The sequence below is a fragment of the Megalobrama amblycephala genome, linkage group LG15 (genome assembly GCF_018812025.1).
Source record: "Megalobrama amblycephala isolate DHTTF-2021 linkage group LG15, ASM1881202v1, whole genome shotgun sequence".
Lineage (NCBI taxonomy): Eukaryota > Metazoa > Chordata > Actinopteri > Cypriniformes > Xenocyprididae > Megalobrama > Megalobrama amblycephala.
Genome location: NC_063058.1, coordinates 265,668 through 277,335, shown reverse-complemented (window position 1 = coordinate 277,335; position 11,668 = coordinate 265,668). Strand labels below are relative to the sequence as shown.

The 11,668-nt window shown below is 38.7% G+C and overlaps 2 long non-coding RNA genes across 2 annotated transcripts; one reads left to right on the top strand and one right to left on the bottom strand.

Moving 5' to 3' along the window:
* Nucleotides 1-2,594: 2,594 nt before the first annotated feature.
* On the bottom strand, nt 2,595-5,164 carry LOC125247169. The gene is made up of 3 exons (XR_007180026.1): nt 5,036-5,164; nt 4,830-4,962; nt 2,595-2,881 (listed from the first exon to the last, which is right to left on the bottom strand). It is a non-coding gene; the product is annotated as an uncharacterized LOC125247169 (long non-coding RNA).
* LOC125247170 lies at nt 5,157-8,264 on the top strand. The gene is made up of 2 exons (XR_007180027.1): nt 5,157-5,437; nt 8,149-8,264. It is a non-coding gene; the product is annotated as an uncharacterized LOC125247170 (long non-coding RNA).
* Nucleotides 8,265-11,668: the final 3,404 nt, after the last annotated feature.

Here is an 11,668-nt window from a genome sequence, read left to right as displayed (position 1 = left end):
TTTCGATGTGTTTAATGATACTGTGAAGAACGTACTCCAGCTTGAAATCCGATCTGATAGTCATTAAGTATGCAAATTCAGCTAGGAGACCAAACAAAGAAAGAGCTTGCCCGCCAACTTTGCATCAATGTCATTGGCCATTCCACCTCAAGGAGGTGTGTCGGCCTATCTGTCATAAAAAGGAACACCAAGATTCTCCGGTGTGTGCTCTCCCGATTGTCTCACGAGCACCTCGTGCACGTCTTTCCCGGATATCTCCGGTGACCACGCGCTGCCATCGCGCTCAGCTTCGGGACCGCCATCTTCCAGCGAAACTCACTCTCAAGTCCTCAGTTTAAACCTTCCCACGGAACGGAGGAAGCCAACGAACTACACCAGCGCTAATCTGAAATTTGACACACTATATTTAGACGTATAACCTCTGTATTCGTAGTTTGCATATATTAAAACGTTATTCACGCTTGATTGTTCTGTTTGTTCTTTCAACTGAAGACCAAGTCACTTTAATGTTTTTTTGATCGCTTTATGCTTTGATGCTATAATAGGAATATTCTCTTGGCCAGAGAATAACTCCATTTATAATATTCTGTGAGGGGCTTAGTTTGCTGGACAAATGAACAGTTTCTCTAAATAATTATTAAACCAGAACTAATCATATATGTAATTGATTATAATTTGTTGTAATTGATTCACAATATATGTTTAATTCCCCGTTGGGTCGATATATGAATCATAATTTATTCATAAAACCTTATGAATTATTATATTCATATTTCATCCATAAATTGAGTAATAACTGTACGAACCGCTACATCGTTACATATTACAGTATTTGGTGGAGAATGCGGGCAACGTTTTAAACTTGGTTTTTGGTAAAAGAGCAATGTAGAATAATTTGTGTGTAATTTAATGTACATGCGCGCTTTATTCAGTGAGAAGACGCACGGGTCCTCACTCTACGCACCGTTAGCAAGCTGCTGTTTGTGTCTAAAAACACTGCAGGCCTAGCCTTGGTTGACCGTGAAATACACTGCAGTCCATTAATATTTCAAGCTCGTATCTGTGAAGGATGACAATCTTTGCAGTAAGTTACAGTTTTGAATATTAATTTCCGCTTGAATAAACGAATTGAATCGTGTTCAGCGAGTTTAGAGAGTCGTGGCGAGATTCCTGCGATCCCTCTTTTAAGGCCTTATTATATTTGCCACTATTTATCTGAATTATTTGTGTCGTCCAATAATTCACAATATAGCTGGCGCTCCTGGGTTACGTCGTTTGGCCTAGCTACCCAAACCACGTGATCCCCCTTACAAATCTAATCGGAGAGCAGTTCATCTGCTTTAACGATTGATGTTTGAGAATTTGGAGCCGTTTACGCCCTGATCTAGCGTGAACTGTAACAGCGGCGAACCCCGCAAAAGTTACATATTCGCATGCATTAAAGTTTGGGTAACGCTTTAGATTACAGCCCGGAAAGTACTGTAATTATTTTGTACCTATAAAGAACCTATATGTAGATATAGGGTAACAATAAGTAAAGTTTGGTTAATAAAAAGGTAACAACCAATATAAATTAAAAATAATTATACTGTAATTATTTTTTAAATAAGGGATAACTATTTTAATGTTATGTGGTATATGCTAAACAACATAGAAAATTACAAATAGTTATACTGTACGTGTTTTATAACTAAGGGCTAAATATTGTAATATAACGTGGTATGTATGACCTAATATGCTAACAACATGAAAAATTACAAATAATTATACAGTAACAATTTTATAACTAACAGCTAGCTATTCTAATATTATTACCTAATATGCTAAACAAGATGGACAAATCACAAATAATTTTACTGTAACTATTCTATAACTAAAGGATATTCTAATATTATGTGTTATGTATGACCTTGGGGGCTATGACTAATATTCACAGAATATTATCGAAGTATTGATCTGATGAAAACAACTGAATTGAGCTGAATAATTGAATCTTGAGTTGCTTTATAGCTGATAAGCTTTTTTTTAATAATTCATGCTTCTTGAAACATTATATTCTTTCTGTTGTGAAGCTGATTTGAAACAATTTGTAGCCTATATAAAGTGCTATAAATGTGATATATTTTGCCCTCTTGTTCCTACGTAGTTACAGGGTAACTACATCATCTGTGGGCCGTAAATTAAAGTGGTGCTTGTTACCCCCTTGTTCCACGTAGTTACAGGGTAACTACATCATCTGCGGGCCGTAAATTAAAGTGGTGCTTCTTACCCTCTTGTTCCACGTAGTTACAGGGTAACTACATCATCTGCGGGCCGTAAATTAAAGTGGTGCTTGTTACCCCCTTGTTCCACGTAGTTACAGGGTAACTACATCATCTGCGGGCCGTAAATTAAAGTGGTGCTTGTTACCCTCTTGTTCCACGTAAGTTACAGGGTAACTACATCATCTGCGGGCCGTAAATTAAAGTGGTGCTTGTTACCCCTTGTTCCACGTAGTTACAGGGTAACTACATCATCTGCGGGCCGTAAATTAAAGTGGTGCTTGTTACCCTCTTGTTCCACGTAGTTACAGGGTACGTAGGTGCAACAAATTTACATACACAAAATGGCATATCCTTTATGTCAAAACATTTATTTTAATATTATTTTAATAACAGTAATAATTATGAATAACAATAATAGTAATATAAATTAAACAACTTATTTCAAAAAAGATTATCAATTATTATTTTAATGATGTTAACATGACAACAAATTATCATTATTTTTCCTCCTTTTTTGTGTCTCTTGCTTGGCTTCTTAATTTTCTTCTTCTTTATCTTCTTTTTCACTTGGGACTCTGATGCTGAGGAGCTGATGGAATCCCAGGAGTCTTGCTGTTCTGCAATATATATAAATAAAAACACACTGTTTAGTCCAGAAACAGAATGCAACTGCATGTGTATGTGGCTAATCTCCTCGTTGTCTCTTTTTTTCTTCAATAAAATCTGAGTTTCTCTGTCTCTTCCTGTTGACCCTGATGAATCAGTCTCTAAGTCCATATCAAACCAGATATGCAATAACATTGAGTTAAATTTTTGGTTTGATAATAGAATAGCCTATTGGTTTGTTAGTACAACAGTGATACAATAAGTAAATGAGTACAAACAGTCGTCCTGCACTGAAACATTTAGGGCCATCATAATCATTGTAAATTATTTTTTTCTTGTGTTAAGTATACTCCAAGCTCTTTCGCTACTTCTTTTATGAAGGAGAAATGGCCTGTCATGTTCAGTGTAGACAGCTGTTCAGCATGACACAAAAATGGTTGTCCAGTTCAAACATGTGTAACAGTAGTCACTAGTTCTAGTGTGCTGATATTTGCGTGCAGCCTAACTTGCTCATTCTTCACCTTCCAACACATTCACTGACATTACATTCAACTGCCCTACAGATCTTTTGAGGGGATGTCAAAACCCGTGATCATAATAATATTTTACTTAAAGGTACAATATGTAATAATTTTGTCCGCTAGAGGCCTATTCAAAACAAAGTCGTAGCATGATGACGCCAAGACATGTGGTCTTCATATCACAGCCGGTGGAAAAGAATAGGGATAGGACTCAGGCAGAAATCATGTCATAAACAAGATTGCTGCCCAAATCCTATCCCTATTCTTTTCACTGGATGAGATTATTAACGTTACTGTAGTATGAAGCAGAGCAGGAGCGAGTGTTGTGGGAGCTGAACGAGGAGCTGGAGCGATTGAGCAACATACGCATCACAAGCAGCAGGACTTTATTATGACACAGCTTCCGCTTTTCCAGTCATGAATATGAGGAAACACAGCTCTGTTTATCATATTAGATACATTTGAGAGTGTTGAAAATGATGTTATAACGTTACTCTGAGCGTTCGCTCGGAGGCTGCTGTGAAACACTGTTACACACTGCAGTAAGATAAATCGATTTTACAATATCATATTAAATGCTGGATGGCTTGTGTTGATAAATGGCATGAAATTAATTTTAAAAACGTATTGTATGATGGAGAAAATGCTGTATGACTGTTACTAAAATAAAGATGCATCTGATTATGCTATGTTAGCACATTCACCAAATAGTGTTTTTCTCTGAGGCGTGGTAAAGCATGGTACTCGCAAAAAAATCAAGAAAATTATATTTAAACAATAAGACTGAGCTATATAACAATAATTAGTTTCCTGTCTATAAACATAACCAAACCAATGTCCCATTGCCTATTAAAACATGCAAATATTAAAGCATCTTTGGTGTTTCCATGGTTTCTACAAAATAAAAGCGTAAACCGAGAGTAACGCAGATATGACGCAATTGACAGGCGACTCCTCACACGTCCCGAAGCCTTGGTTAAAATTGCAATTTTCTCACGATTTACAAATTGTTGGAAACATTTGGGATATTGTAAGTACTCAAGTGAACAAAATATATAACACTGGTCTAGTGGTTTTTGGATATTTTTACTGCAAAAATATTACATATTACACCTTTAAATTGTTAATATGTCTTAACACAATACAGCCACTGACACTGGAGCAATGTTCTTATACCTAGTTTCTCAAAAATCATTTTATAATTAATCAATGGTAATTACATGAAGTCACTGTGCATTGTATCAGGAACACATTTTTCCCCACTTCTTAAAAAAAACAGCGCCTACCTTGTAGGTATCACGCAAGAGCAGAAAGGAGTCGAAATGTTAGCCATTACAATAAGTTAGCATGTTAGGTGGTCACAAAGCTAGGATGTTTACTTAAAGTTAGCTAATTAATTAATGTCAAAACAGCAATAAAGTAAAAGGTAGGTTCTTACACTTAATCCCAGCAGCATCTTTGGCTGACACGTTGGCGGTGCTTTTCGCGCGGCTCCCACATACGACCTCTGAGTTTTCATCCACCGTTATGTATTTGGATGGTTTTGTAATCTTCTTTTGGAGCGATTCATCCTTGACCAAAAAAAAGAGAGTGACCACAAACAAACACTTATGTAACTATAAATGTAATCAAAATAGTACCTACTGTATTATCTTCCATGCACTGCCGTCTCGCTCCGTGCACATGTGTGAGGTAGGGCTTGCGAAACGATTCAAAAAATACAAAATGATTCGCAATTCAGAGACAAATGAATCGAGAAGCCGTTCGTTTGAGATGCATTCGGCGCTGTGCAGACCGATCAGCCAATGACATCAAAGTACCGCGAGAGCGATTAATAAGGAGTAGTATGCTTTCCAGTCACTCTACTCTACTCTACTTTGATCACACCAAGCAGTCTGTGCAGCACCGATGTATCTCGGAGGTCTGCCAACCGCCATTAACTCCAGAAGAAGAAGAAGAAGAAGATGTATCTCGGAACAAGCCTAATATTCACAACTGTCAGGTGCTTCGGCGCGGCCTTTTTCCTTTATCTCACCAGGTGTGCAGGTAAACAGTACTTTAACTTTCATCCATTCCTAATAAAAAGGCAGGCGAAACTTCTTTCACATCTACGGTGAACGGGAGGGGACATGTTCGGTTCACTTAGTTTTGTCGTGTCCACAAGATATAAACTCGTGGGAACGTGATAATATGTCGTGGCCACGAGATCGTTTTGTCGAGGTAACGACATCCTTATGTCGTGGCCACATGATCATATGTTGAGGGAACGACATCTGTTTCTCATGGCCACGAGTTAAATGTGTAAACAACCTGCGTGACCATAGCAACCTGGAAACTTATGATAAAATAAGTTCGGAATTAAGAAAATATTATTATTTGAATGCTGTCTATATAGTCAACATCGAGCGGAATGTAATAAGCTATATTAGTCTATAGCATATTAGCATTCAAATGAAATTTGTTATCAATTTGATAACCAACTTTATTTAATGGCCTTTTAATCTGATCCTGTCTTTAAAATAATAATAATAATAGCCTAATAATAATAATAATAATAATAATAATAATAATAAAATAATAAAATGAATAAAATGAATAAAATGATGAACAAAATTAAGTTTTTTTTCTAGGCTATATCAGTGAATGGATTTTTTTTTAGCTTAAATATTCTTTTAACATATAACCAATTAATAATAATACATTATTTGAACTTCATTCAAATGCTGTCATGGGCACGATGGGCTACAAATGATAACAGACGCTCATTTATCCTTTCTTCAAGGTTACAGTCAATACAGTCATAAAGTCACATTTTATTATCATGATCTGACATTTAAAGTATTTACAAAATATAGCTAACAACATGATATAGGCCTACAGAAAGGATACACTAATGAGGGGAAAATAAAGCAAATAGGGCTACATAACAATGAATAAAAAACATTTAACCAATAATCATAGCCTAATAATAATAATAATAAATAATGTAAAAATATGAAATAAAAGACTTTAAAAGACTGTTGGATGTGATAAAAATATACACGGCATATTCTAATATTTATTGATAAACTTCATTCGAATGCTGTAGGCATCATACACAACACAATAGGCAACATGTTAATAATCACTTCTTAATTCCGCGCTTTTTCTTAATTAAAAATTAATATTATTATAATCTTATCCATTTCTGATAGTTCCAGGTTGCTATGGTAGTGCAGATTGTTTGCACAGGTAACTCGTGGCCATGAGAAATAGATGTCGTTCCCTCACCATATGATCTCGAGGCCAAGAATTTACATCGCGTGGCCACGACAACATACAAATTATATTTAACTGAAATGCTTGTGGTTAAATATTTCACCCATTTAAAGGATTAGTCGACTTTTAAATAAACTTTTGCTGATAATTTACTCACCCCCATGTCATCCAAGATGTTCATGTATTTCTTTCTTCAGTCAAAAAGAAATTAAGGTTTTTGATGAAAACATTCCAGGATTATTCTCCATATAATGGACTTCATTGGGAACCAAACGGTTCAAGGTCCAAATGACAGTTTCAGTGCAGCTTCAAATGGCTTTTAACAAGTGAATAAGGGTCTTATCTAGCGCAACGATCGGTCATTTAAAAAATATATAAAAAAGTGTACGTTTTATAAGCACAAATGCTTCACGCGTTCGTGATGTCAGATAATACGCAATTACATTGAAAAGGTCACGCTTGACATAGGCGGAAGTACATGCAAATACTAAGTCAAACGCCATTTACAAAGGTAAAGCAAGGCGAGCATTTGTGCTTATAAAACAAACTTTTTAATAATATTTTTTTAAATGACCGATCGTTTCTCTAGGTAAGACCCTTATTCATTGTCTGGTATCGTTTAAAGCCCTTTGAAGCTGCACTGAAACTGTCATTTAGACCTTCAGCCGTTTGGAGTCCACTGAAGTCCATTATATGGAGAAAAATCCCATGTTTTCATCAAAAAACTTAATTTCTTTTCAACTGAAGAAAGAGAGACATGAACATCTTGGATGACATGGGGGTGAGTAAATTATCAGGAAAAGTTTATTTAAAAGTGGACTAATCCTTTAATATTCCACCAATGATAATATTTTGGTATAGGCTGTTGGTATATATTATGCAAATCTGGCAACCCTTCCTTTACTATGTTTAATTATTGTGTAGAGGATCACGAAGTTTCAGCAAAGGATAAAATGATTTCTAGCCCTTGCATTAGTTTTACTACTAGACATATTTATGGAGATAAGATATAAAAACCAACCCTGTACAGCTATGATCAGCTGTTCGGCTGAGATTTTGATGTTTTGTTACGAAAAGACCACAGCTGATCGGTTGGTCAGAACTTGCTGAACTAGAGAGCAGATTGAATCACACCCCTAATATGCGGCTTCTCTCACTGCCACCTCCATGTTGCAGAGTCTGTCACGTTGAACCATACTCAGACCACCTCTGGTCTGGGTAAGGTTCGCTTTTGAGTCTGAGATCACTTGGTTTGTACACATATACACACTGAACCACTCCGAGAGTTTTTGGAGGACTCAAACAAATGTTACTACCCATGTACAAAATTAACTGATGAAAGACAATGGAATTCCAAAGCTGCCATAGTAATACTGCACTGCCACTCCCTCCCTCACACAAAATTATTTATTATCTGTTACCCCATACAAGTAAGTATTGTACTAGTGCAAAACATTGATTGACATCTTGCTAAATATATATTTCTCTCTGAGTTACAGGTCAAAATTGCACGAGGAAGATGTGGCCTCCCTATACTGCAGGGACAACCTTGCAGTCATATGCAAACAATTTGCTGCTCTTTGTTTCATCCTGCCCCCAGCTGAAACTGAAAATTTAAAAAATAAAGGCAGTAAACAAGCTATTGCCTATAAAAAATAAAAGTAGAAGTTAATTTTTTAAATACTTAAATTGATGTTCTTTTGTTGAATTGATCATTATTTATTGAATTGTTCATTACTTTTTACAGTTTCTTGTTTTTTTTTTTTAATTGTTAGTATGTTATAGTTCTGTTAAAGATTTCTTTTTAAATAAACTTGGATTATTGGGTTCAATTAAAGTCTTTTTAATGTGCTTTTACAATTTGTAATTCAGTTCATTCTTTAACTTTTGCTGAAGTTGAGTTTATCTGTTCCAACATAATTTAAATTGTTTAATGATGTACTTACCCTGTAACTACGTGGAACAAGAGGGTAACAAGCACCACTTTAATTTACGGCCCGCAGGTGATGTAGTTACCCTGTAACTACGCGGAACAAGGGGGTAAGAAGCACCACTTTAATTTACGGCCCGCAGGTGATGTAGTTACCCTGTAACTACGCGGAACAAGGGGATAAGAAGCACCACTTTAATTTACTGGCCCGCAGGTGATGTAGTTACCCTGTAACTACGCGGAACAAGAGGGTGGAACAAGATGACAAAACTGAGTCAGGAGCCCTTTTCTAGCGAAATATATAAATTATAGGGTACTGTATGTAGTAAAATGCAGGTGTTGTATTATGTTATATTTTATTTTCGGGGAATAGCTGGAAAGAGGAAAGCTTATGTTCCACTGCACTGCACCTCGATGGACTACAATGCCATTTAAACAACAATTATCTGTAACACTTTTATCAGGTAATAAGCCTTCATTTAAATTTCTAAAAATCATCACTAAAACCCACATGTATTCTTTAGTGATATTTACCACATAGTCTAAAGAAGTCAAATCACATTTATAGCGCTTTATATAGGCTACAAATTGTTTCAAATCAGCTTCACAACAGAAAAAAAAAAATGTTTCAAGAAGAATAAATTATTAAAAAAGCTTATCAGCTATAAAGCAACTCAAGAGGGTAATTATTCAGCTCAATTTTCATCAGATCAATACTTCGATAATATTCTGTGAATATTAGTCATAGCCCCCAAGGTCATACATAACACGTAATATTAGAATAGCCTTTAGTAGAATAGTTACAGTAAAATTATTTGTGATTTGTCCATGTTGTTTAGCATATTAGGTAATAATATTAGAATAGCTAGCCGTTAGTTATGAAATTGTTACAGTATAATTATTTGTAATTTTTCATGTTGTTAGCATATTAGTGTCACGAATGTGGCTTCCTCGGTCCCTCCTCCGGACCATCGGAGGGAGCCATCTCCGGAATACTGAACAGTTACCATTCGGACTACATTTCCCATGGACCCTCATTCCTGGCACTGATTGCGCACGCACCTGCAACACATCACATCCACACTATTTAAGACACACACACACACACATACACCGCAAAGTCTTGATTTGCCAAGGTGATCATTACTGAGCGTTTTTCTGTGGACTGCTATCTGTTATCGTTTGGACTGTTTATCTCTTGTGACCCATCGCCGCCTGCCCTGATTTCTGCCTGTTTCCTGGACTGTGTTTGTATTGCCGCCTGCCCTGATCTCTGCCTGTCCCTCGACTCTGTTTGCCTGCCGCCTGCCACGACCTTTGCCTGTCCCTGTTTATGCCACTGCCTTTGCCCTGTTCTGCTTTGTTGATTTTTCTAAATAAAGCTGCAAATGGATCCACACTCTGCCGACTCATCACTACAGAAGACTTCGCCCGCGCTCTCCAGCAGATATCGTCTGAACTATCTGCCCAGGCCAACCAGCTGGCGGTGCATCAACACCAACTCACCCGCCTAACCTCCCTTACCGAAGAGCTGGTGAAAACGCTACAGGGCCTCCAATTCAGTCCCGCTGCAGCCGCCGCGCCGCCGCCCTCTGCTGCCGCCACTCCAGCCTTCGCGGCCTCTCCGGCAGTCAACCCACGCCTCGCGCTCCCGGAGAAATTCGACGGTAATCCTGCCAGATGCAAGGGGTTCCTCCTACAATGCTCCTTGTTCATCAACCAGCAGCCGTCTCTGTATCCCACCGAGTCCAGTCGGATAGCGTTTGTGTGTTCCCTGCTTTCTGGGAAAGCCCTGGATTGGGCCACCGCGGTGTGGCAGGATGGCGGATCCACATTCTCCACGTTTCAGGATTTACGGAGCTTTAAAGAAGTCTTCGAACATCCCGAAGGAGGCAAGAGCGCGGGCGATCAACTACTCGCCCTCAGCCAAGGTAAACAAACAGCCGCCGAGTATGCACTAAACTTCTGCACGTTAGCCGCACAAACTAACTGGGTTGAGGACACTTTAAAACTGCTTTTCCGAAGGGGTCTGACACTAGAGTTACAAGCCGAGCTCGCTTGCCGAGATGAAGGAAGCTCATTCAACGCGTTCATTGAACTCGCCATTCACATAGACAATCTGCTACGAACTCGACGCCCGAACCGCTTATCTACCCCCGTCAGTCCCGCTCCAGAGCCCATGCAACTCGGCTACACTCCTCTGCAACCCGAGGAGAGAGAGAGGAGACGGCAGCTTCACCTCTGTCTCTATTGCGGCCAGGCCGGCCACATTAAGATCAACTGCCCTGTACGGCCCCAAGCCTCCAGTTCCAAAGCGGTGAGTTCTATGCATCAGTTCAACCATTCAGCTAGCTGTTTTAAAATTCCCATCCAAATTACTGTTAATGACAGACACATACTCACTGACGCTCTGCTAGATTCTGGAGCCGCTGGGAATTTTATGTCAGAGTCATTCATTAAAGAACATGGCATCCCTCTAACAGACTGTAATTCCCTGTTAACAGTGGAGGCGCTAGATGGGAAGCCCATCGGCGGAGAAAGAGTGGTTCACATCTCCGCTGAAGTTTCGCTGCAAATAGGAGCCCTTCACCACGAACTAATCCGATTTTATGTCATCCACTCGCCCAGCAACCCTGTAATCCTTGGTTTACCCTGGCTCAGAATGCATAACCCTCATGTTTCCTGGAAGGACTGTCAAATTCTACAGTGGGACGCAAACTGTCATAAAAACTGTCTCAAACCAGTAACCCTGCTACCCATTCAAATTACTGCACTCCACGGCACAGATAATGAAAAACCCACCATTCCCGATGAGTACGCCGACCTGGCCATGGTTTTTAGCAAGAACAAATCCACCGAGCTACCTCCACATCGCCCCAGTGACTGCGCTATAGACCTGCTGCCTGGCACCACGCCACCCAAGGGCAGGATCTTTCCCCTATCACAACCCGAATCAGCAGCTATGAAAGCTTACATCGAGGAGGAGCTGGAGAAAGGATTTATCCGGCCATCCACCTCACCAGCCGCCTCGGGATTCTTCTTTGTCAAAAAGAAGGATGGTGGTTTAAGACCCTGTATCGATTATCGAG